Genomic DNA, 24,031 nt, shown 5'->3' on the forward strand with positions numbered 1-24,031 from the left:
TGTCCATTCAGTGTATTTTAATAAATCTCTGCCAGAGCTGTATAAATTTGATCCTGTTTAAATTTAATAAGGATCAGAATATATCAAAGCGCAAATACCCATGGGAGAAATAGATATTTTGCATAGTTATTGAATGGCCTATTCAGGGTTACAATATGTAAGACCCAGACCATCAACCTTGAATTAAAAAGAGAGATTAATGTGTTCAAAGCCAGCTACTTGTTAAATAACATATGAAATTAGTATTTAATAAAACATTTTCTCTATATTGCTGCTAATGGCATCTGTCCTAACAAAGCCACAATATCAGCATTCTCAGACACAATTCCAGTGTTTACTCCAACTGTCAGCAACATGTCTCAACTGTCTGCATTAACTCTCAGAACAAGCAGTACTACATGGAGGAAAGACGAAAAACCTCTCGGAGTAATTGTGAAGTATGTGTGTGTGTGTGGGGGGGTGTTAATATCTGTTTGAACAACGCAAATATCAAGACTAAACAATCGCTTTGCTTGATCCATGTGCCCCACAACAATGAGCTGCTCCCTCCAAACATTCTCTTCTCTGACGAGATGACATGTCTGATTTGAATGTGAAATCAATGATCATTAGTGGTCTACAGTTGGCTAAACCCTCTCTATTTTTTCCCCTAAAATTTACACTTGAGTGTGAACACAAAGGACAATTACTAATTAGCCTGGATTTAGAAGCTGGAGGAAGGTACGGAAGGGCATGATGTCAGTCACCAGGAAGTCCTTCCTCATAGAGAGGAAAGGCATGATGTCAGTGACCAGGAAGTCCTTCCTCATAGTGAGGATGAATTATGGGGCAGCTATCACACCAGGAAGATCAAAGGGGCTTGTCTCAGCCAAAGCATGTAAAAACAACCTTCTTAAGTCCTAACCGTCCTCAGCAGATAGATGGACGAAACTGTCTCCTCTTATCTGCAAATATTTGGAGACTTTGAGTTATCCAAAGCCTGACAGACCTACATTAGTCTGTGGTGTCACATTCAAATCTACAGCTAGTTTCTCCTAACCACTTTCATCTTATTTAAACCAGAGGCACAATGGCTAGTCCATTCATCAAACTGATAAAAGACACTGGCAGGTGGCCCACCCAGATGCACTAACCAGCTTACCGGAGGATTAAGCCCTACCATCAGATAGGGGGCTATCTGGTGACGAGGACTCGACTCCCTGAGTCAGGCAGGCCCCAATCACACCTCACTGGGTCTTCTACACATATCTGCCTCTTTTCTGTCTCTTCCCTCCCTCTGCTGGATGGAGTTGAGTGAAAGAAGTAAATTCTAGCTACACAGAAGATGAAAGAGATGTGATGGTTGGGCAACCATCCATTTCTCACCACGTTGAGAAGATAGGCTTAAAAACAGACCACGGCTCTCAGAGGAGAAGTGGCAGAAATGCACAGAAGCTAAGTGCTCAGAGCCAAAGGAGTCTATAGCACAGGTGAATACGCAGTATACCCAACGTGCCCTGTTCTATGAAAGACTGGCAGGCAAAACCCTGAGGAGCAAAACCCAAACACGGGAATGCAGAACCAGGAGAGCGATTAGTACAACCAACGTTCTGGATATGATCTAGAAAGATACTTTTAGCCAACTAGCTCTTGACCGAATTCCTTTGATTTTGTCAGTGAAATAGTGAGCTTCGTTATGCTGTCACTGTTCTTGGAAACGTTTTAAAGATGGCCAGCGGCAGCAGAGTTGCACCTTATCTCCTGCCAGGTGCAGATGTTGCCTCTTAAACAGTGAAGTACCCACTAGCAGCTGTTTACACTGAGCAAGAGCGGAGAATCGCTGCTTCGAGTCATGTCTGCTCTGTCACATTAATATGCAGCTCTTCAGCCAGATCAGCGCCTGCCGGTTTTAGTGATTGATAGACTGCCTGCAAGGATTTGATCACTGAAAGCAGGTCCACACTCCTTTTTATACAGAAACTTGGGGCCATGTATGTTTTGCCCCTGAGAGATTCTAAGATTTGGAGATGGGATAGCCGACTATGAACCAATCTTACATAATCCCTCTAGTCAATGTTTTTGAAGCAAAATGTCTAAATGCTCACCCACAAAAGAGAGAAAAAACAAAACAAAACAAAAAATAGCATCACAGGCTGGCACAGATGGCTCAGTGGGTAAAGATTTGACACGCAAGCTTGAGGACTTGAGTTAGATTCCCTGGGTGCACATAAAGGTGCACAGAGAACAGACGTCACAAAGTTGTCTTCTGACCTCTACAAGAACACCACGAGATGTGCATGCGCGTTCCATCCACCCACATGTCTTATACATACTTGGTAATAAAAGGCAATTGAATTTATTTTTTAATCTCATGTCAATGAAGGCCAGATTTTACTGCAAACATGATGTTACAAACTTTTTCCTTCAAAGCGTTTATAATGTTAAGATTACAGATAAATTTGTGAGGGCCTTAACTCCTCTTTAATCCATCTGCATGAATAAATATAAATGTGTATTTTTATTCAGAAAAAGGAACGTTCACATTGTAAATGGAAAACTGATACAGCAAAGGCAAAGTCATCCACTTAATTCTAACACAGCCCCAGCTGCAGCCGTGACTGTAGCTGAGACCTGCCTGTGCTCTTCACCCTCTCCCTGTGGCACAACTGCTCTGTTAAAGAGCAAGATTAGCAAGTGGTAGGTGTTAAAGACGCGTTAGCACCAAACAGGTCTTCTCGCTGGTGTAGTAAGAGGCTGAACGGAAAATGAAATCTGTGTGACTCAGTGTAGTTTAACAACACACTGTGCTTAAAAACCAAGTCAGGTCCTGCTGGTAGGAACTCTGTGCTGCCTCTTGTCCTCTAGTTCTACACTGTTTATCACACACAGCCCCACCTTCTCAGTTAGATGTTTGGAAGCACACAGATGTCATCACTGTTCAGGTAGGGGGCAAAAGTATCAATGGTATAAGAGGACAAGGCTTCAGGACATGCTTCATTTTAGATATAGGCTCTCGCAGGGTATGGCTGTGGTTAGTCCCCTCTGAACTTACATTAAATTAGGATTGTCAGAGCAAAGGTGTTGATAGGAAAGGTCAATGAAAGGTGATTAGGTCGTAGGGGCTCTAAGCCCTTGACTGGTTTGATGTTCTCCCCAGACTGGATTCCTTCTGGCAGAAATCATTAGTTCCTCCAAGAGAGAGTTCTTACACAACAAGCCATCTCCTCTCCTCCTAGTCACACATACTTAGTGCTTCACACATCCATGTCCCCTCCATCTCCTGATGTCAGCTGAAACAACACGTAGCGTTCACCGGGAGCCTGCTCAACCTCTGCTCAATCTAGCTACTGACATCATGAGCCAAAACCAAGCATTTTCCCACATAAGTTCCATGGTCATAGATGCTCTAATGGAACAACAGAAAACCAACTAAGGTGGCCCGTGAATTTGCTGCCCTGTGTATGGCGACATATGCTGATATCACCATTATTGATGGAGTATGTGAGTGTAGAGGTTAACTATCTACACAGTCTCGGTGGGTGCAATAGTCTTCTCAGGGGACCTTGGTCCTTTCAGATGTCTTGGGATTCTTCAGGACTCGAACTGAAATACAGGTTGGCAGCATCTGTATCACTTGGGAACTTGTCAGAAATGTCAACTCTTAGACCCCACCCAGACCTACAGAATTAGAAACTATGTGACCCAGGTTCTGCCATAACTCCAGGGAGCCTCAGGGAAGTACTAAAGAAAAACCTGATGGCTTTGAAGCCCTGACCTATCCCTACCTAGTGTATGGTTTGTATGTCCTCACATAACCACAGTCATGTCTCTATTCTTCATCTGTTAATTGGGACAGCTATAGCTGTTGAAGATAAGTTTATTAATATATACAAACTGTTCATGAGTTGCTAGAGACATTCTAACTAAAGCCTTTACCTTCTACATTTATTAACATGAGCCTCATAGGCCTTGTTTGAGTTAGAACCCTGGGTCTACTTCAGCAAGTGTAGGCAAATGAGCCAATTAGAATTAACAACTATTTAAATATTATCTGGGCATAGTAGTGTACACCTGTAATCCAAGTATATGGTGAGATGGAAGGAGGAGAATCAGGAATTAGAGCCAGAATCTACTGGCCAGAATCTTCTACACAGTGAGTTCAAAGCCAGTCCGAGCTACATGAGACCTTGTCTCAAAACCAGAAAGGAAAATTAAAATTAAATGTGAGAAGTACAATAGAAATCAAAATGGGAAGCTCATTATCTCAGGAAGTAAACAAATTAAAGGATTCAGGAAGTCCCTGAAACTGACCAAATTCACCAGGCCTCTCATTCTCCAAATGTACATAAGCTATAAGAACTCCTGAGAGACACTCTAAGGCAAGCTGAGCTGCCTAGAAGTGGTTCAGACCAGGCTATGCCACCTACAAAAAGCAAAGATCTGCTGAGTTCTCTAGAAGAAGCTTAAGTGGACTGAGCCACCTGGGATGAAGAATCCAGACTGTCAAGTTGCCTATAAATTGTACAGTGCGCTTGAGATTTCCAGCTTTCATTAATCACCATCCATGGTGAGGTGAGCTTGAGTTATTGTTCTCCTATAAGTGACCCTCCACCCATATTCCTGTAAGTATCCCCAATAAAACTCCTTGGTTCATCCTATGGACCAAAGGAGGCAAGACTCTCTCCTTGAGGTTACTTTCAGCCTTGTAGAGTCAAACAAAAATAAACAAATAAATCAATATGTTACTGTGGAGAAAAGAGAAACAGGAAAATGATTGAAATTCACCAAGCAAAAGGGAAAGGACTCTATCTGAGACAGGCTGGGCCTTGGGAAAAGAACACTGAAGGAAAGATCTAAAGATCTGGAAAAACGGTGTTAGGGTCAGAAGAAGACATGCCAAAGGCCTGGGGGTGGGGGGTGCAACATTGCCAGGTGACAGGAAGAAAACGAGTATGTGTCCAAAGTCAGAAAAGGCCCAGGTTGCAGGCACCAAAGGCAGAAGCTAAATTAAGGCCACATAGGACGTTCAGGGAGCCTCCAAAGAGCCCTGAGTAAGAGCGCATGCACCTGGTTCTTGTATGTCTACAGATTGAATGCCTACACCAAGTTGTCTCACTTCTGTTCAAGTAGGTAAATGCAAGGCAACCAGTGTCCCCTCCTCCATAATACCAGCCCCATTGCTAGCCACCGTGGCCAGCTAAGACAGACACTGAATCAAACCATGACAAGAAAGACTTACCTCAGTCTGTCTACAGGAATTTATGTACTTCGAGCTAATATTCTATTTCACTAGAATATTTGTGTTTACAAAGACATCGTAATGAATGATACTTTTTTTTTAGTTCATGAAATTTTCAACATAAAAGATCTCTGAATTCCTATTTTGAAACCCATTGTGCCATTTTTATTCTGCCTGTATTTTAATATAGCATCAATATTTAACTACTCATTAAATGAAGTGTGACTTTTATAGTGAAAATGTCAGTCTTTGCAGTTCATTAAATTCATTTAAAGTATAGCTGTTTGACTTTTTTTTTTCCTGGAAGAATAAAAAGACTATGCTCTGAAGGCATAAACTTTAAATTTAAGCATGTGTTTTCTTTAAAATTAACATTCAGGATCTGTGACATGATTCATAAGACTGAGGGACTGTTTGCATTTTCCTGCACTTACTTAGTGACTGTCGTCTTTTATAGAGTACAGAGCTGTTTATCACAGTTGGATATGACCAGTGGAATGTCACTGTGGACATTAAGATGTCATAAGCGATTATGAATCTCTGGAATTCTGCATGTAGTATTAAAAAAACATTATCTTGAACTATGGGCATCAGAAAAAAATAAACCCTGGAAGATATGAAATTTAATAACTTGCAGAATCCAATAGGGCCTAAAAATGGTCTATTTCAGTTTTAAAAAATAATTCTGATAAGACATTCGACTGCCTGAAAGAAATGGATATATTAAAATGGCATTTGAGAAATGCATTCAAATGAAGTTTTAGATCGTTGCAATTCTTTCTTCCTAAAATTACTATGATTTACATGGGTGAAGCAGTAAATGCAAATAATTTCCAATCACCACGAGTACGTGTGCACAGTGATGCAGTCTCTTAATGAGGATGGAGAAGATTCTGGCACTCACTAAACAAGACTACAGGCAATGCACACTCGCATGCCCTTTTTCCCTATGGAAAGCAACAAAGGGACATGGCAATACCTCTCCCTTAAACCAGCAGTCTCTCACACCAACCCCAGCTACCTTTCTAAACAGAAATCTGAGCAGAATCACAAGGTGTTTTACCTTGTTTTAAAAGATAAAGCCTTACTCTGGCCACATGCCTGTTATCCAGCTATAAGAGGGGCAGAGGCAGGAGAGCTGGTTTTCCAAGGGAATCAAAACAAAAACAAACAAAAACCTGAAAGAATAGGAGGAGAATGGGGAGGAGGGAGAGGAGGAAGGGGAAGACGGAAGGAAGGAAGGAAGGAAGGAAGGAAGGAAGGAAGGAAGGAAGGAAGGAAGGAAGGAAGAAGAGGAAAAGGGAGATGGCTGACCTCCTTACCAAGGCACAACCTTTCAACATCTCAGCCATCTTGTCTAGTTCTCCTGAGTTCCCACTTTGAGCTTTTTGACTGGAGCATGATACTGTGGTCTCTCCTTGGCATACTCACCCAATTTTACTCTCATGCTATGTTAAAAAAAAATTCTTCCAGGAAATCTCCAGAGCTGGAATAATAATCCCAAAAGAAAAAAATCCTACCTTGTTCGACTCTTGTTTCAAAGTCTTAAAAAGCAAAACAAAGCAAGGTAAATGTATACATGTTGTGTGTACCACACTGCAATAGCCAGTGCACTGAATTCAATTAGATATAGTAGAGTGTATGAATCAAGGACCCTTCTAATGGACGTAAAAGCTGCTTTGGAAGGTGGCCGTCCACATTTGCTCTTAGAGTAAAGACACGCTTAACTGGGGGCAGGGAGGGGAGGGGCTGTTTTCCTCTTCCATTTTTTTCCTTTTCTCTGAAATCTGTCTACTGTCGAGGAAATAGAAAATGTATCCAGAGCGCAAAGCACCTACCAAAATGACTTAGGTCAAAGAGCACAGACAAAATAATATCACATTCTACTCCAGGCTCCTGAACACTTGCTGAAAGAATGTTTAGACTTCAGTAACTCCACCAAGTACACACAAAGAGAAATAATAATTTCTATTGACAGCTACCGTCAAGGATTTATGAATTGATCTATCGGCTATCAGAGATGGTGGAGGCATGCACTATCAAGGCAACATGTAAAGGGACGGCTATTCTCATGGCTGTGCTGCTCAATAGGCCTGGACGTACACACGTGTCCTATGTATCCAATGTAAATATTCATGTTCTCTCAACATGTTCCAATATTTCACATTCGTGCTTCAATCTCTGTATCTTACAGTTCTTCAGGGCTATGTATACCGTCCTAAAGTGGTTACATTTTAATAAGAATTTCCCACTGCTTGGAGGTCATTCTGCAACATTCTCACCAGCTTAAGTGGTCTCATATTTTTCTACCTAAGCCTGTAGTTTCCCAAGTTTAATTACCCCAGAACAATCTGGTTCACCACAACCAACTAAAAGAGGAGGACACCCCCCTCCCCATAAATCCATTCATCAAGACTCCACCAAGCCCGGAATGTCTAGGGAAAGCTTCAATAATCAGGAGGAAAATGAGCTGCAGAAACTCAAAGAGAATGCAATAGCCAGGGCAGATTAGAAAGCCAGGAGATGAGGGCACACTGAATTAAACATTCCTAAGCAGACTTACATACATAATGAATTGGTCAATTCTGTCCAATGTTTCTGAGAGAGATTACCCTTCCAACAAGCCAAATGAGTGTTCCAGGATGGTAGCTCCGATGGATTCCTGAACAAAATAAGTGTTAATCACTTTATCTACCCCAATCTTCTTCCTTTTTTGGGGGGGGGGAGAAGAGCAACTTTTCATTTCCATAAAGCCTTGAAATCATCCTCTGGCGGGGGCTGGGATTTGGGGCTGAGGGCTGGTTAGAGGATGCTGACAAAGAAGTCTCTGAAAGGGGGGATTTCCTGACAATAAACCCAGATCAGAGCCAGAGAAGGGACATTGTTGTCTTCTGCACTCCCCTTTCCTCTGCGAATTCCAGGCATAGAAGAGCAGGGAGGGTCACAGGGAAAGGGAGGGCTGGGAAAGGATCTAGCAGGTACACTAGGCAACTAACTTCTTGGAAGATGCCAGACCACTGCAATACTTCTTAGAATTTGTTCTTTTAGATGCATTGCTTTCATGCTTACACCCTGTCAACTGTCCCCAAGGGTGTACAAGTAGCTAATAAAACTGGAAGTAAAGAACTCTAAATGAGTAGTGTAAAACTTTACACCTAGTTATGTACTGAGATTATCCTGCGTGCGGGCACAGTGCACCGAGCAGAAAACAAAGTATATGTGTCCATTGCTCCTGAAAATTCACAGGCGAAAGGGGCTGCACTGCCTACCAAATTTCAGTGTGCTCCATGCTAAACACAGGGATCATTCCATGAGTTTCTAAGATATATGCACAGATTATCCCTCCAAAATAGCTTTGTGACTTAGTTTAACCACCTAAAGATGTAGGTGGGCCCTAACTGAGTCAATTCCCTGTCGGTCAGTAGGCAAATTACAATTCCTTGAGTGAACACAGGCTTTCTCTTTCTTGGTCCACTCAATTTGCACAGCTTTGTAAACCCAAGAGATATTTTCATTAACCCAGAGCCATTCTCAGAGAGTAGGAAGAAGAAAAAAAGAAGCATTTGGTAAATGGCAAGAGAAATGCAGATTATTTTAACTGATCGAGTAGCTTCCTTCCTTGGCAACCATCTCTGTCAAAATGAGTGGTGGCCTTCGAGCTACTCTGAGGAACATACAGTGACAGAGCCTCCTTTTCTCCTTTAGACCCTAAAAAGATACCTGCCCTTTGTGTTAATAAATTCCCTTTGTAACAAAAGTTACTCATCCAGGTTAGGGGTTTTAAATGACAATATCAGAAAGTCCCCCCACCCCACCCCCAAATTTTAAAACCAAAGCAGAACAAAGCAGTAGCTCCCATCTAGAAATTATATGACAGTGTCTAGAGACATTCTTTATTTGTCACAACAGAGGGAAAGAGGCCTGGCCTTCAGTGAGTGGAGGCCAGCGATGCTACTAAACACTCTACAGAACACTCAAAGAACCGTCTGCCCCAAATACTGAAAGTGATCAGGATAAGAAATCTTGCCCAAGTGAAACATTAAACAAGACCACCGGGGTCCTATGCCAGAACTCATGATGAAAATCCTCCAAACAGTTCTAAAGAAATCTTGGGATAATGTGAGGCCATGGATCTACACCAGTCTGTGTTAGCTTCGATCCCCATGTGAAGACATGGAACTGATGTTAGCATGAGGTTAATGTCTTGGAATAATAATGACAGTAGTTAACATCAATGGAGTGCTCCATAAGAGTTACAGTCGCTATTCCAATGATACTAGGTTGTCAATACAACACGTCGTCTCTAGATGAGACAGGGATGATCACGCGGTAATCCTTGTTCCTAAGACGTTAAGTACTGTGGGGCTCACCACTGTTTGTCTAGATGCACAAAGTCTAATCTCGGAGAGGATCAGGAACAGGTTAGAATCATCAGTAGATGGTTGAACCCTGGTTCCAACTGGCAGCTTGTCTGGCTCTCCAGCCAGCCTCACACCCAGACAGCATCCCATGCTGTCTATCTGGAGTCATGAAAACCCATTAGAGTTCTCAGGTCTCACCTCTGATAAGCAGAACCAACAACAAGTGAACAAGGGAGTCCAGCAGATTTCCAAAGTTATCAAGGTCAAGTTATCCAATTTTCAGAAAGCTGATTAAACAAAACAGTAACAGCCCCACCACCCACAAACAATGGTTAAGTACATTTGCGTTATCATGAGTCACTTAAAAAACAATCTAAGAGGGTGACAGGTTGCAGAGTAGGTTAGCTCTTTTTCTTCAATTAGCACCTGGCACCAGGCTGGATACCTGAAGCCTAGGGCAGCCCTTTCTCAAAAGGAAACTCTTTCTCTGGACCCTTGAGAGCCAATTGTTGGATCACGGGATGGATGCCTGTGTGGATCTGTCAACACTTGGTAAGAGAACCTCAGTGCAGGGCCTATCTTAGCACTGTCCTCAGGTAGAATTCAAATAAGTACCAATTATGCAGTGAGGTCTTCTCTCAGGGATTAATACCTCCTGGGTGATGTGAAGGTTCAGACGTTAAAGACTCAGTGAAGGCACACAAATTTCTGCATTTTATTGTGCCAGGAGAAGCTAGAATTCTGAAGGCAAATGCAACTAAGAAACTTAGAGAAAATATATACACACTGAGGATTGTATCATATTCATAAAGACATCAAAAGAGGAACAAATGGAGTGTGCTTTTGTTGTTGTTTTTGTTCTTTGCTTTTTGTTTTATTTTGTTTTGTTTTACAACACTGAAACAGGAGACTTAAGTTCCATTTCTGATGGGGAAATCTGACTTTAGAAGGATATAAGTATCCCTGACATTAAAGAACCACGTATCCACTGCATTTGTCAGTGCTTCAACTAGTTTACCTGCATGTTTGATTTTTGAAAGAGGGGTGGTACTTCTAAGAATCAAAGCAAAGCAAAGTAAGTTAGGAATCTAATATAAAGTGCTGGAGAGATGGGTCGGTGGCAAGGACTCTTGTTCTTGAAGAGAATAAGAGTTTGGTTCCCAGCACACACATGGCGGCTTACAACCATCCCTAACTCCAGTACCAGGAAGTGCCATCTTCTGGCCCCTGATGGCGCCAGACACATACATGGTACAGATATATGACATTTGATCAAAACACTCATATACACAGAAAAAAAATTAAATTTAAAAAACGAAACTGATAAAGGCTAGACAGCCGACCTGTAGAAAGATGTTTTCTAGCATCCTGAATAGCTACTATATAGGTTTCCTGTCTGATTCCAACCGCTTGGCAGTTAGTATAAATCCAGAAAATGAAAACGACCAGGACAATATGCCCACAAGATAAAACATAGAGGGGTTTTCTCCAGATCCTCCTGGGAAAGTCTTCGAAGAGTCGGCTGTGTTGAGTAGGACTCACTGAGATTCGGTGAGACACAGTCGAAACCAAACAGTGAAGGCTGTTCAAGAACCCAGTACACACAAGTTCCCTCAAGGCTGAAGTGAGCCCTAACCCATGTGCACAATGAGAAAGGAAGCTGGTGCACAAATCAACACAGGAGTCCGTCAGTTCTCGAGTCTGGCGGAAGCTCCTAGCTGGGATTAGTTCTCTGGACAAAGTGGATACAATGCACCTTCTTCACACGACCACTACTTCTTCAAACAAGATTTCAAAAAATATGGTCTGATCACTCAGAGGGTAAGAGCGTTGACTGCTCTTCCAGAGCTCCTAAGTTCAAGTCTCAGCAGCCACATGGTGGCTCACAACCATCTGTAATTGGATCTGATGCCCTCTTCTGGGGTGTCTGAAGATAGCTACAGTGTAGCCATATACATTAAATAAATAAATAAATAAATAAATAAATAAATAAATAAATAAATACGTCAAAAAAAATATGGCCTGAGCCAGGGGAGATGTCAAGATGACCACTTCAGATAAGAAACTGAAGGACACAGGTTCTGTGGCAATAATTACATGACAGCAAAATTGATCAGCATAATCAAAGGTTCTCAAAACATTGAATGCTAGTGGATTGGAAATTCTGACTGGTGGCTGTAATTAACCATAGCAATCTTATTTGTCATCAAACATACTTAGCAATGCTGCACTAATCTCATTTTAATAGATAAGGCCGTCCAAGTTTTCTCCCAACACCTAGATGTCACTCTTTGTCATTACTGTCTATCTCTTCCTTTGTCTTCTCATTAGCCCATCAAGTCTCTTTCCTCTTCACTTGAAGTTTCTCTGTTTTGTTCCTACCTTGGACTTCCCCAAGCTCCACCCTCACAACCTGCAGGCTCCAGCACAGGTAACATGGGGAGTGCTGATTGCTGTCTTGCCTTTCCTGGAAGCTCTAGCATTTTCGCAGGACCCGAAGGAGGGAAGCCAGATGTCCAAAGCCGTGTTGTCATGGCCACAGTGCTGTCTACAAATCCATGGTTGATAAGCCGCTCGGGGTATGTGATTTGTCCCCACTGACGATCGGAAACTTAAAGCCAAGAATGGAGAAGGCCTTCTGGAAAGTCATTAATGCAGACAGAGCAAGGATATTTACCACCAAAAAGGTTACTTTCTGTAAACAGCTGGGCTTGCAGGCATTAAGAAAATTGCAATTTTAAATTAATATCTTCAAAAATAATTAGCATGTCTGAGCAAGGTAGAAAAATAGAAGGACAGGTAATCCTTGTTTGTGGTGCTGAAATTGCATCAACTGTGACTAGGACTCAGACAAGTAAGAAAGTTTACCAGCTCCTTGCCAAGGAACTGGAGACTGGTTGACTGTAATAGGATTGGTATAAAGCATGAACCATCTTCAATGTCAAGTTGAAGGCACAACAGTTTACTCTCTGTTGGCCAATGTGTTCCCTGTAGCTGTTAAGGATACTGGATTAACAAAAGCAATACTTACGTGCTTAAAAACATGGGCGTTATAAATGTACTAAATAACCAGCACACACCACAGTAATGAAGGGTTGCCATATGCAAGAAGGTGAAAAGTTAATCAACGTGGGAAGACGTTGACTGAATAAACAATACCACTGATAGGTGAATCCAGGGTTTTAAGTTCAAGAAAGCATTACTACGAACAATTGCAGCATGAGAGGTGTTTGTAGATCACCTAGACTATCCTTGTGATGTTAGAAGAGAGGTGGAAGAGTCTTCGTTGGAGGGAGGGAGGGAAGGAGGGAGGGAGGGAGGGAGGGAGGGAGGGAGGGAGGGAGGGAGGGAGACCAAAGAGACAGAGAGAAACGTGAGGCTCCATCGGAGATCTGGAGTTGAGGCCTGAGGTAGCCTGCAGAAGGGTGATAGTTCTGCACATCTCTGTAGCCATGCCCTTGCATCGGATAATTTTGCTTCTCTGTCAATCATAAACAGAAGCTATTTTCTCTTCTCTGGAATCTGGGCTAGCTCAGTGACTCACTCTGGCTCATAAAATATGATAGAAGGTATTACATGACATTTCTCAGCCAAGGCCCCATCCTTCTTATATATTCCATGTCCTCTCATGAAGCTGCCATGAGCCCAAACCATCACACTACAGTATGGGATAGCATGCTGGAAAAACAAGGTCTCCAAGCTGACAACCAGATGCCAGAAGCGAAGTATCCCAGCAATTCTATAATGACTATATGAGAGAAAGCCCCAAAGAAACGAAAACCTGTCCTGCTGAGATCGCTGACCTGCAGAACCGTAAGCCAGAGTATGCTTAGAAATGGCTTGTTACAGAGCCATAGTAACTGATAATAAACATCCGAATGTGGCCAAAGGCACTGTGATGGTTTCTATATGCTTAGGTGTGGCCTTGTTGCAGTAGGTGTGTTACTGTGAACATGGGCTATAAGACCCTTGTCCTAGCTATTGCAAGTTGGTCTTCTCCTAGCTGCCTTCAGATGAAGATGCAAAACTCTCACTACAAGAGCCCGGATAGCTCAGTTGGTAGAGCATCAGACTTGGGGCTGGTGAGATGACTCAGCGGGTACAAGCACCGACTGCTCTTCCGAAGGTTCTGAGTTCAAATCCCAGCAACCACATGGTGGCTCACAACCATCTGTAAGGAGATTTGACTTTCTCTTCTGGAGTGTCTGAAGATAGCTACAGTGTAGTTACATATAATTAATTAATTAACTAGTTAGTTAATTAATTAAAAAAAAACTCTCACTATTCCTGCCTGCCTGGATGATGCCATGCTCCTGCCTTGGTATTAATGGACTGAATTTCTGAACCTGTAAGCCAGTCCTAATTAAATGTTGTCCTTATAAGAGTTGCCTTGGTCATGGTATCTGTTCACAGCATTAAAACCCTAAGACAGGCATGAAGTAAGATCCCTACAAAAAGTTTAAAAACAGAGAGACAAACAAAGAAACAAACACAATGAAACAAAGCAAAGCTTGAGAGGAACTGTCACAGTCTTGGGAAAGATGAGGAAAATCAGTAGTCACGTGACAGAGAAGCAGCCATCAGAAGCATCCAGATATACAAAAGCAGGATCTAGGAATGTTGGAAGAAAGGGAGACACAGAAGGACATGGGTAAGACACAGGAGGGTCCAAGTTGCCATAAAGTAGAACTCTGGGCTTAGAATACTATGTTCCCTGAAAGTGTCGTTCCACATTCTTTCCAAGAAGTTTGACATGGCATTCAGAGCTCACCGAAGCCTCTGTAACTTAGCAGAAAAAGAGAAGTGGTCCATGCTGGCAGAACAGAGGTAGGGGTGGGAGATGGGGGGGCGGGCTATGGAGGCTCTGGTGGGACCCTGGGTAAAAATTACTTGTTTGAACAATTATTCAGAGAAAACACAGTCAAGAGGGAGCCAGCAGAGATGGCTAGAGAGAAGCCAGGCTACAATAAATCCTGTAGTCAAGGTTGAAGAGTCAAGGGGAAAGGAAAGGACCAGTGGATTAAGAGAGGCACAGGGACATTCAGGCCTATGGGTTTCTAGAGAAAGGGGTGTGTGGTAGATATGCAAATACAGGAGTCATCTGAAAATTGGGTTTGATCAAAATTTTGCAGGAATTTTGATGGAGCTTCACAACCTTTGAGTGGGAAAAGATTAGAGCTCAAAGCTTCGTCACCTACGCTGGGACTTCAGAAACAGCACTATAAAAACTTGAAGATAGATTCTAAAAAGAAAAGAAACGTGGGCCTGAAATATATGTAATCAATTAAAATGAGGACATAACGATTTGCAGTTTCTGCAAAGAAAAACATAAATCACTGGGTATTTTAAGCAGGTCCAAAATAAAACACCACCCAAAGTGAAGAAAGCATTCAAGAGCCATCTACCCTGGCACCGTGCATCTCTCACTGAAGGCTTTCCAGGAAGCAAAAGACAACAAGGACGTGTAGAAAACTGGACCACTCACTGAACGCAATTTCAACGTGGACAGGTCCAAGAAGTGGGTTTAGGACCTCACCAGGAACTCATTCTCGCATACCTGCCAATCCCATGCCTTCTCTTCCACTTACTCCTCCCACAGTGATGGGGTGGTTAGCTTGATCACATGTCCATCAGCAGTAAAGACTGCCCATCCTAGGAATCTATTCAACACAGGAGACATCTGACTCAGTCTAGCCAATGAGCTATAAGCAAAGCAGCTACTGGAGACTTCCTTTACCTTTGGCCTCCTCCCTTCTGTTGGCCTGACCACTGGTAACTCAACCTTGAACTAGGAATACAAGACTCATGTTAGGTAGAGCACCCTGGTTCCCACGTGTGCATGAAGCCTCAGTGCATCCCTAGGCTGCTTCCTTCTAGAGTTGATGAAGGGGAAGAGCAGTAAATGTTTAGTTCACTTAGTCCATCACTATACAAGTTTTACTCTTGTTCTTCAGGGTTTCTGCAACATATAAGTTGAATCCTGACTATATTCCCCACTGGGTCTGCACTGAGGATGCCCGCTCCTTGGTCACATCTGAGCCAACCTGGATTAAAATCATTTCCTCCTATCCCTGTTCTTTTTTGGCTGCTACCCCAAGCCACCTTTGTACCCATCGTTCTGCTCCTACCACGAACACATAAAATACTGACATGGAAAATTAGAAGTAAGATTTGAATTTAAAAGCTTTGAAGAAAACCATTACAAATGTAGGCCATCTTCTTAAAAACAAGACAGGTGGGTCCTCTCATCTATAGTTCCATTGCCTAAAAGTGTCTAGGGTGTGGTGGTTCCAGGATATGTATAGTCAAAGATTAAATAAACTACAACCAGATCTGTTCAACACTATCTTTACCCACATCTTCTTCATGCCTTATCAACTTTTCCTTAGCATGTTAAAGCACTGTTCAAAGACCCCGACCTTAAGAGGTTCAAATTCCAGCAGGAAGAAGTAAACAAGAATAAGCAATAATATAAGCAATTAGGTTACATATTAGGAATAAAATTATACAGAATCACTAGGGTCATAACTGAAGGGATGAGGACAGAGTGTTTTTTGACACTGGGGTGTTTCCAGGTGTTAGGCCATACTGGAAGGTGATATTCGGGCATTAAGAGGTCAGTGAAGTGAGGATCTGTGGGGAAGTGGTTCCAGACACAGTAAGATGGGATGGATGGTGGTGTGGTAGGAACACATAGAGCAAGCTGGAGAGTGAAGGGAAGAAGTAAAGCCATCAGGCAAGGACAGATGCTGGGCTTGCCAATCAGTGCTCACACCGCATCAACATTCATTTCTCTGACTGTCCTCTGGTATCTCTTCCTCCTTCCCTATCATTTTTTTCTACTCAAATATATGTACGTGTATGTTATATAAATCTGGCCATCTGCCTTTTCTTCTCAATAGTTAGCAGGCCTTCATGTAAGGCTGAGCTCACTTTGGGTCTTTTCTGCTAACCCACTGCCCAACACTGACCACCACTCTTCAGGCTCTCACTTCCTCCCATCTTGCCTCAGACCTCCTCAGATGCTGCCTTGACATGTTCTCATTAGTGTCCCCTTCACGTATCATCCTCTGCCTACACGCTTGTCTGTAAGCACATGTGCATAGACATACATGCATACATACCTACTTACTCTATCAGTACCTGCTAAATGAAAGCTTGGACCTTTCACCAGGCATCCTAATGCCTCCATAACCTGCTCTTAGCAAACTCTCTCTCCGAAGTCAGGAAGATGGGAATTCGTCTCCATATTCATCCTGTGGGGACAACCTGTGCAACCTGTGTGTATGTATAGTATAGATAAGATATATGGATATATACATACATGTGTGCATGTGTATATGAAATAAGCACCAGGCTCATTCTGGTTTCCAGAAAGATTAATCATCAGCTCGGTAATGCAAACCCTCGGAAGTCCTCAGCTGCATCAAGCACCACGTGAGCTGGCATCTACACACATGTTTATCGCCACCCTATACCAGATTCTAGTCTTGTGATACCAGTGCTTTGCTTTTTCTCACAGGAATCAAGAAGGCTCCCCAATCTTCAACCCCGTGGGTTACCATGTGGTCTCAAGGGCAATGGCAATATGGGAATCCCCTCCTGAGATGGCACATGACTTGGAGTCTGGGGCCAGAGTTTATCCAAGGAGACTTGATTTTATCAGGAGTCACTGATGGACACATCACAGTAGCTGCAATCAGACTAACATTTTTAAAAGCCAATGGGGTGAAGGCAGAGGTGATAAGAAAGTCTTTGGTATCCTTTGAGAATCTAGATCTAGCCATGCCTGAAACCTTGCTGACAACCCAACTATCTTGACTCAGTTGGCCGACATTTTCTCACTTGCGATCCAAAGCATTTTTAAAGAATAAAATTCTTTTACCGATGTCTCCAGCAAACATTTTCACTAGATTTTTTTTTCTTTTTCAGTGACCCAAACAAAAAACTGCAAGTCCTCATTAAAGGAGCAGTGAGGAAGGGGAGCTAGCAAAGATCCGCTGGGCATATTCCTTAATGGGTCAATATTTCCAAATTGATTCCCATCCTCTTCCTTCAGGAAAACGACTTCTAACAAAGCACGCGGGTACTGTAAAGGTTCACGAGGCAGGTCAGCATTTGGACTACTGTTATTACTTCCTACAGGAGTTTTAAAGAAACTGTAGAACCTTTACCACTCTAGAGCAAATCCTTTGCCCACTACAAATCAGCTGCAGGAATCAGCAAGAGATTCTCACATTCTAATATAGCTACTTACTCTAAATCAATTTTAAGTCAGTTTGCGAACTCACCTCCATCATCATCTTTAGTACAACCCTTCTATACAAACAATTGAGTTCAGAAAGATGAGGCTACGTTAAAATGACCGACCACGTTTAGAATAGAAGGGCCCTGTTTAAGATCTAGTACCTCTCAAAGCATAAAGCCACATTATTCAAGTATAGGAAATCTCAGTGTGTCTTGATATTGCCCTATCTGTTTCATTTCTGGATTATCAGAACATTCAGATCAGTCTTTAATAAGCAAAGCAAAATTGAATTAAGATTAAGGAGCACTTTCCAATAGCTGATATGTCTTGCATAATCATGGAACGCACTTTAAGAGACCATGGCCTCCCTGAGGAAGAGATTAAAGACACAAACCTAGGAAACAAAGAAAACAAAACAGTCTACCCCCCGCCCCCGCCCCCAGGAGAAGATCAGAAAATATCAGAAGCTCAGGGACACCTTGAATAAAAGCCTCTACTGTGGATTTTTAAACATAATTTTTGTTCCTTTCCTAAGTGATCCTAATATACCTCCAAAACACATTTGAATTTATAAGTACTTAGCAAAACTTCTGTCTTTCTTTAATTACCACTTTGAAAGAGATTCTACAACACTTAAAAATGCCATTATATCTCATAGATCCAATATAAAAGTACACCTCTTACTCATAAGAAAAGGAAATGTTTTCACTCATAAATAGCTGGTAGTGTCACTGAAAACTTTATATAATTTCTAATTAATAATAACTACTTAAAAGCATTTTCTTCCAGATAACTATGAAGAGTATAAAGATGTGTCAACATGCTGACAAGAAACTGTAACTAACCTATTTTCTCCACAACTATTATAATAAAGAATTGGCTCAGAATTGTCACACAAGCATTATGACCTAGACTCCTTACTTGAGATTCAGGTGGTTGAGGGAGAGAGTCAACTCCCACAAGTTCTCCTCTGAACTTCCATGTGCATAGCATGAACACACACACACACACACACACACACACACACACACACACACACATACACACACCATTTTTAAATAACAAAGTTGGTAGGATATCCAAATGAATATACATCCATACAGCACTTTCTAAATGACAGCCTCACTAGCTGAATGGGGTGTGTTTAAAATAAAAATATTTACCACCTCTGGGCTAAGACCCATCTTCTACTGCTTCACTCTGGAAGAAATCAAATCTATTTCCTTCGCTTTTAGCCTAAATAGAAAGACTCCAATTCTGGTTCCTCACTCTGAGCTCTTTCTTGAATCCCAGTACATGTGTTTGTGGGAATATTCCAACAGAATAAACAATGTCAGCTTTATCTTTCGTTCAAAACTAAAACCTATGAATCAAGTCTCTAGAAGTCAAGTCCAAAAGTTTGTATCCTAACAAATCCCCCTGGTGTTCTTGTGTGTGGAAAGATTGAGGAATACTTTTTTTACTCCATAAAACGGTCAACTACCCGCCCTACACACCCCTTCCACCTCCTCCTTTGCCACCTGAGAAACCAAGCCATATACTTGGTCTGTTATTTCTCCAGTGAGAGTAACCTTATTTCCTTTGGTTTCTACATGATGCCTTGTTTGCTTAATAAGATCTCCTTGTAAAGAAACCCTCAAACTCCAAGCTCCAACCAAGCTGGAAAGGAGGTAGAGAATCTTGCAACTGTGGTAGACACATGTGCCCCTCAGAAGTGCTTCTGGAAGATGGCCTGGCCACAAAATTAGTGTTACCAAATCTGTAACTATTAAAAAAAGAAGAAGGAGAAGAAGGAGGAGAAGAAGGAGGAGGAGGAGGAGAAGGAGGAGAAGGAGAAGGAGGAGAAGGAGGAGAAGGGGGAGAAGGAGGAGAAGGAGGAGGAGGAGGAGGAGGAGGAGGAGGAGGAGGAGGAGAAGGAGGAGAAGGAGGAGGAGGAGGAGGAGGAGGAGGAGGAGGAGGAGGAGGAGGAGGAGGAGGAGAAGAAGAAGAAGAAGAAGAAGAAGAAGAAGAAGAAGAAGAAGAAGAAGAAGAAGAAGAAGAAGAAGAAGAAGAAGAAGAAGAAGAAGAAACTGGAAGCTGTATTTCTATGCAAACAGTCAACTAATTGAGGCCATGTTATTTATTTTTTAAAATACTGTGGTGATTAAATAAAGTAACTCCTCAAGTGGCTTCAGCTTCCAGCTGAGTTTGTGCCCTGAAGGAGGATGGCAGAGAAATACTTTGAACACCGTGACCATATAAATCCATAGGCTTACTCTAAAATCCTTCAGATTAATTTTCTTTGCTCAACAATGTGCTTGTCTCTACTGAGCACAGGGGTCAGTTGGGACTATTTGGGTTGCTGAATGGAGAATGTGTAGGCCTCTAGTTTGTGACCACTGGGCAACTCCTTAGTCACTATGGGCCAGACAGCTTGGGTGGTCTGGCCTATTTTCTCAATGGCTTGTAATAATGTTCAAAGTTGTGCGGTGTGTGTGTGTGTGTGTGTGTGTGTGTGTGTGTGTGTGTGTGTGTATAAAGGGGAGAGCAAACAATAAAATCAAAACTAATTACTACATAATTAAATGTCTACAAAATATATACATACATCAACTGATCAACATCCACCCAGCTACACTGTCATATGGCATGAAATTTAGGGCATGGCTAGTGTTAACATCTGATATGATGTAGAAGGCCCCCCAGACCATGAATGTACAAACTAACTTTCATTCTGCCCAAAGTCTAGTTAACTTTACAGCTATCACAATACCCAGGTCTTTACCTATGTCCACTCTAGTACGACACTGACCACACTGTTGGACAGAGGAGTAAAATTTCCCATATAATTGAACATTATGCCTACAACAAATGATTCCCCCCGCCCTCCAAAACTCTTTGAGTCTTATTGTACTTATAAACCAAAAACCAAAGTGGCAAAGTAACACAAAAGTAGATTGTAATGGTCCCACGCAATTATTTTCATTATTCACTGTCTGCTTTTAAGACTATAGATATTTCACATAAAATCCAGATTATCATTCTCTTGAGAAGATAAGTGAAATATCTGAATGTACAGGGTCCAAATGTTGTCATGGTGATAGTACTCTCATTAATACTGAGCAAGTCTATGCCTTTAAATGGGTGGTGTTTTCTGCTTGGTCACAAACCCTGTCCTCATGTGGATTCACTGCCTGTCCCTATAGATACCTGAGTTCATGGCCCCTGCTAGGAACTCTTTAGAAAACCTATTTCCCTCCCATAATGTGGCTTCACTATCTCATTTTAAGACCTGACATGGTCGTAATTATGGAAGTATCTCAATGTGGTTTCAAAATTCAACAGCCTTATACTAGAAATGACATAACTAACCTTCTGCCCAGATAAGATGCTGATCTAGGAAAAGACCATCAAACCCCTGTTCCATATCTCTTCAACTTGAAAACGTGGGCGAGAGAGAGAGAGAGAGAGAGAGAGAGAGAGAGAGAGAGAGAGAGAGAGAGAGAGAGAGAGAGAGAGAGAGAGGGAGAGGGAGGGAGGGAGGGAGGGAGGGAGGGAGGGAGGGAGGGAGGGAGGGAGGGAGAGAGAGAGAGAGGGAGGGAGGGAGGGAGAGAGAGAGAGAGAGAGAGAGAGAGAGAGAGAGAGAGAGAGAGAGACAGAACAAACCAGTCTCCAGGCTCTCGAATTCTTCAAGCTAGCCAAGGAAGAGGCCCAGTAGGACGGACATCAAAGGACAAACAACAGTATGCCTGAATACAATAAGAGTGATCAATAAAAACACACATAAATCATGCATATAAGTGAGAGAGTAAGGCTTATGACCAAGGCCTTAATCTGGGTAAGTTATAAAAAGTTCATAGCCATAGTTTGAAAAGGAAACAAAAAGTTAAAAGCATAAAGCAAGTCAACTTCTGTGGGATGCACACCCATGTTAAATGCATGGTCTGATTTTGGAACACCAGACTCACAACAACTTTATTTTAATTGATATTTTATGCATTCTTTTCTTGCTGGTAAAATAAAATTAACTGAACCCAAGGGAACCTCCAAATTAGTCAGTGAGTCACAAACTCACTTGAATAACATAATGACTTTCCCCCACTTTTTTAAAATATAGATTTTAGTTCAATTTTCCAGTCACATCAAAAAAACAAAAACAGAAACAAAAAAAAAAGAAAAGCAAGAAATTTTCAAACAGTGGATTGAAATTAAAATGGAAATTAGCCCTTGGAAAATAGACATGGCTTTAAGTTTATACATCAACGACTGATTCATGAATTATTAACTGATTTTAATGATCCTGGTCATATTTTATTTGAAGTTATTCTCTGACATGCAATGACTTCTGAACCCTTGAAACTCTTTCATCCATTTTCCATAGGCAGCATACTTTCATGAGTGCTGACATTTAGCAAAGGACACATATACTCACAGAATGTAAAGATAATACACTCACATGTAATTTATACAAAGGACGCCGGTCATTTGTTAAAAAGGAAAACGAATGGAACCCTATTATTCACGGTTTGTAAATAAATGTAAAGATAAGCGCCAGCGTTTCACTTGGGAAGCCCTGGCAGCAGAGTTCTACGTCTTCTGAAGTTTCCCAGATGGTCATTAAAACAAGAAAAGGCAGAAACATAGTTTTTTGTAATCCATCATTTCTCATTAAAGAGATAATACAAGTCTTCGAAAGTCAAGCCTTAAGAAAGATTAATACGTCCAGGTACTTTCAGATGAAACCAACGCGTGTCTTTGTATGCTGGTTTACGTCTTCAATAAATCTACCCTGAGCAGCAACAAGCACCACTTGAGGTGCAAGTTAGCTGGGAAGCAAATGCTGTCAACCTGTAATTAGCTTTTGCTGTTCTGAACTCATCAAGTTACTACTTCCTCTTCTGTTACATTCTCTGCACAAAGATAAATTATGGGGGAATAAAACTGTCCTCTTTTTTTTTCACTCCAGAAATTAAGAATATACAAATACTATATTTGTGTTATGGCTCAGTCTAAAGGTACTTCCATTTTTACCTGTAAACAAGCAAAGGCAAACACACCTTACAATGAGGACAATTTGACCCCTCCTAATGCTAAGTGCTGGTTCCAAGTTTTACAAGTTGGGTCCCCACAGACCTTCCTACCTACCATCAGACTGCTGAATTATTAAAGCAAGTTATTTCAGGGCCATCACAGGATTCAGAAGGAGACTCCAAATGATCTTGCTTCTCCCCACTGCCAAAGTTGACCGGGCATCTAGACAAACACTGTCTGGTTTCAAGCTTTATAGACCTTCCCTGAAATAAGTTTCTGAGTTTAAATTGACTCAAAAATAAACCTTCTCAGAAAATGAAAGGAGATACACACACACACACACACACACACACACACACACACACACACACACACACACACCACTCACAATTTCCTCAGACCCTTGAAACCCTTGGGATCCCAGTGAACAGAGATTTGCCATGCATGGCAGAGGCTGGCTTAATACAATAGGTTTCTATTTGGATGCCATTCGAGTGTTGCGGATCTTAAATCAGAGAAAGAAGTAGTTACATTAGACAAGGTAATGGTTTCCAAAAATAAGAGCATGCCCAGTTTACAGAAGGGCTGCGTACACAGGCTCAGCTCTGAGGAGATAAGTAATACCCCACTGGAACAATTAGGCGGATTCTCAGAAACACTACATACTTAATTAGGCTGCCTAAGTCCCTGACTGAGCATACATGGGGGACTTTTTAAAGCATTTAATAACCTGAGTAAATCCAAAATCAGACGACAGAAACCGATCCTTTACTCGGGCTACATACAGCCTTCGGCCTTTGCTAGCCTTCCTTTCGATGCTTAAGGCATTCCTCCCAGCTTTGGAAGAGTGTGAATGGTCACTATCACCACTGGACTAAAAACACCCCTCCATCCTAGAGTTACTGGAAGGGTCCTGGGTGCCTGGCCCAGGGCTGCCCACCACGACAGGGAAGTGAGGCAGTGAGACTGCAGTGGTCTTTGCAAACTTTAGCACTGGAGTTGGGAAAAGAGAATAAACAATGAAGAACAGACCTCCATCAGCCAGGGGCACAGTCAACTATCCCGGCGCTAGATACAATCCCTCCTCTTCCTGTTATTTATTCATTAGTTTTGTATTGCACCTTTCTTTTGGCTGCCTCTGTATTTCCTCCTCCGTTATCCAAGCAATCATAAACAAACTAGGATTTGAAAGAA

The 24,031-nt window shown here is 41.9% G+C and overlaps 1 protein-coding gene across 4 annotated transcripts in view; it reads right to left on the reverse strand.

The window, feature by feature from the left end:
• The window catches only part of Tox3 (TOX high mobility group box family member 3), a 101,920-nt gene that overhangs the window by 75,744 nt on the left and 2,145 nt on the right, over positions 1–24,031 (reverse strand). The gene's annotated exons all lie outside the window — the stretch shown is intronic.

Source organism: Mus musculus, chromosome 8 (assembly GCF_000001635.26).
Source record: "Mus musculus strain C57BL/6J chromosome 8, GRCm38.p6 C57BL/6J".
NCBI classification, from domain to species: Eukaryota; Metazoa; Chordata; class Mammalia; order Rodentia; family Muridae; genus Mus; species Mus musculus.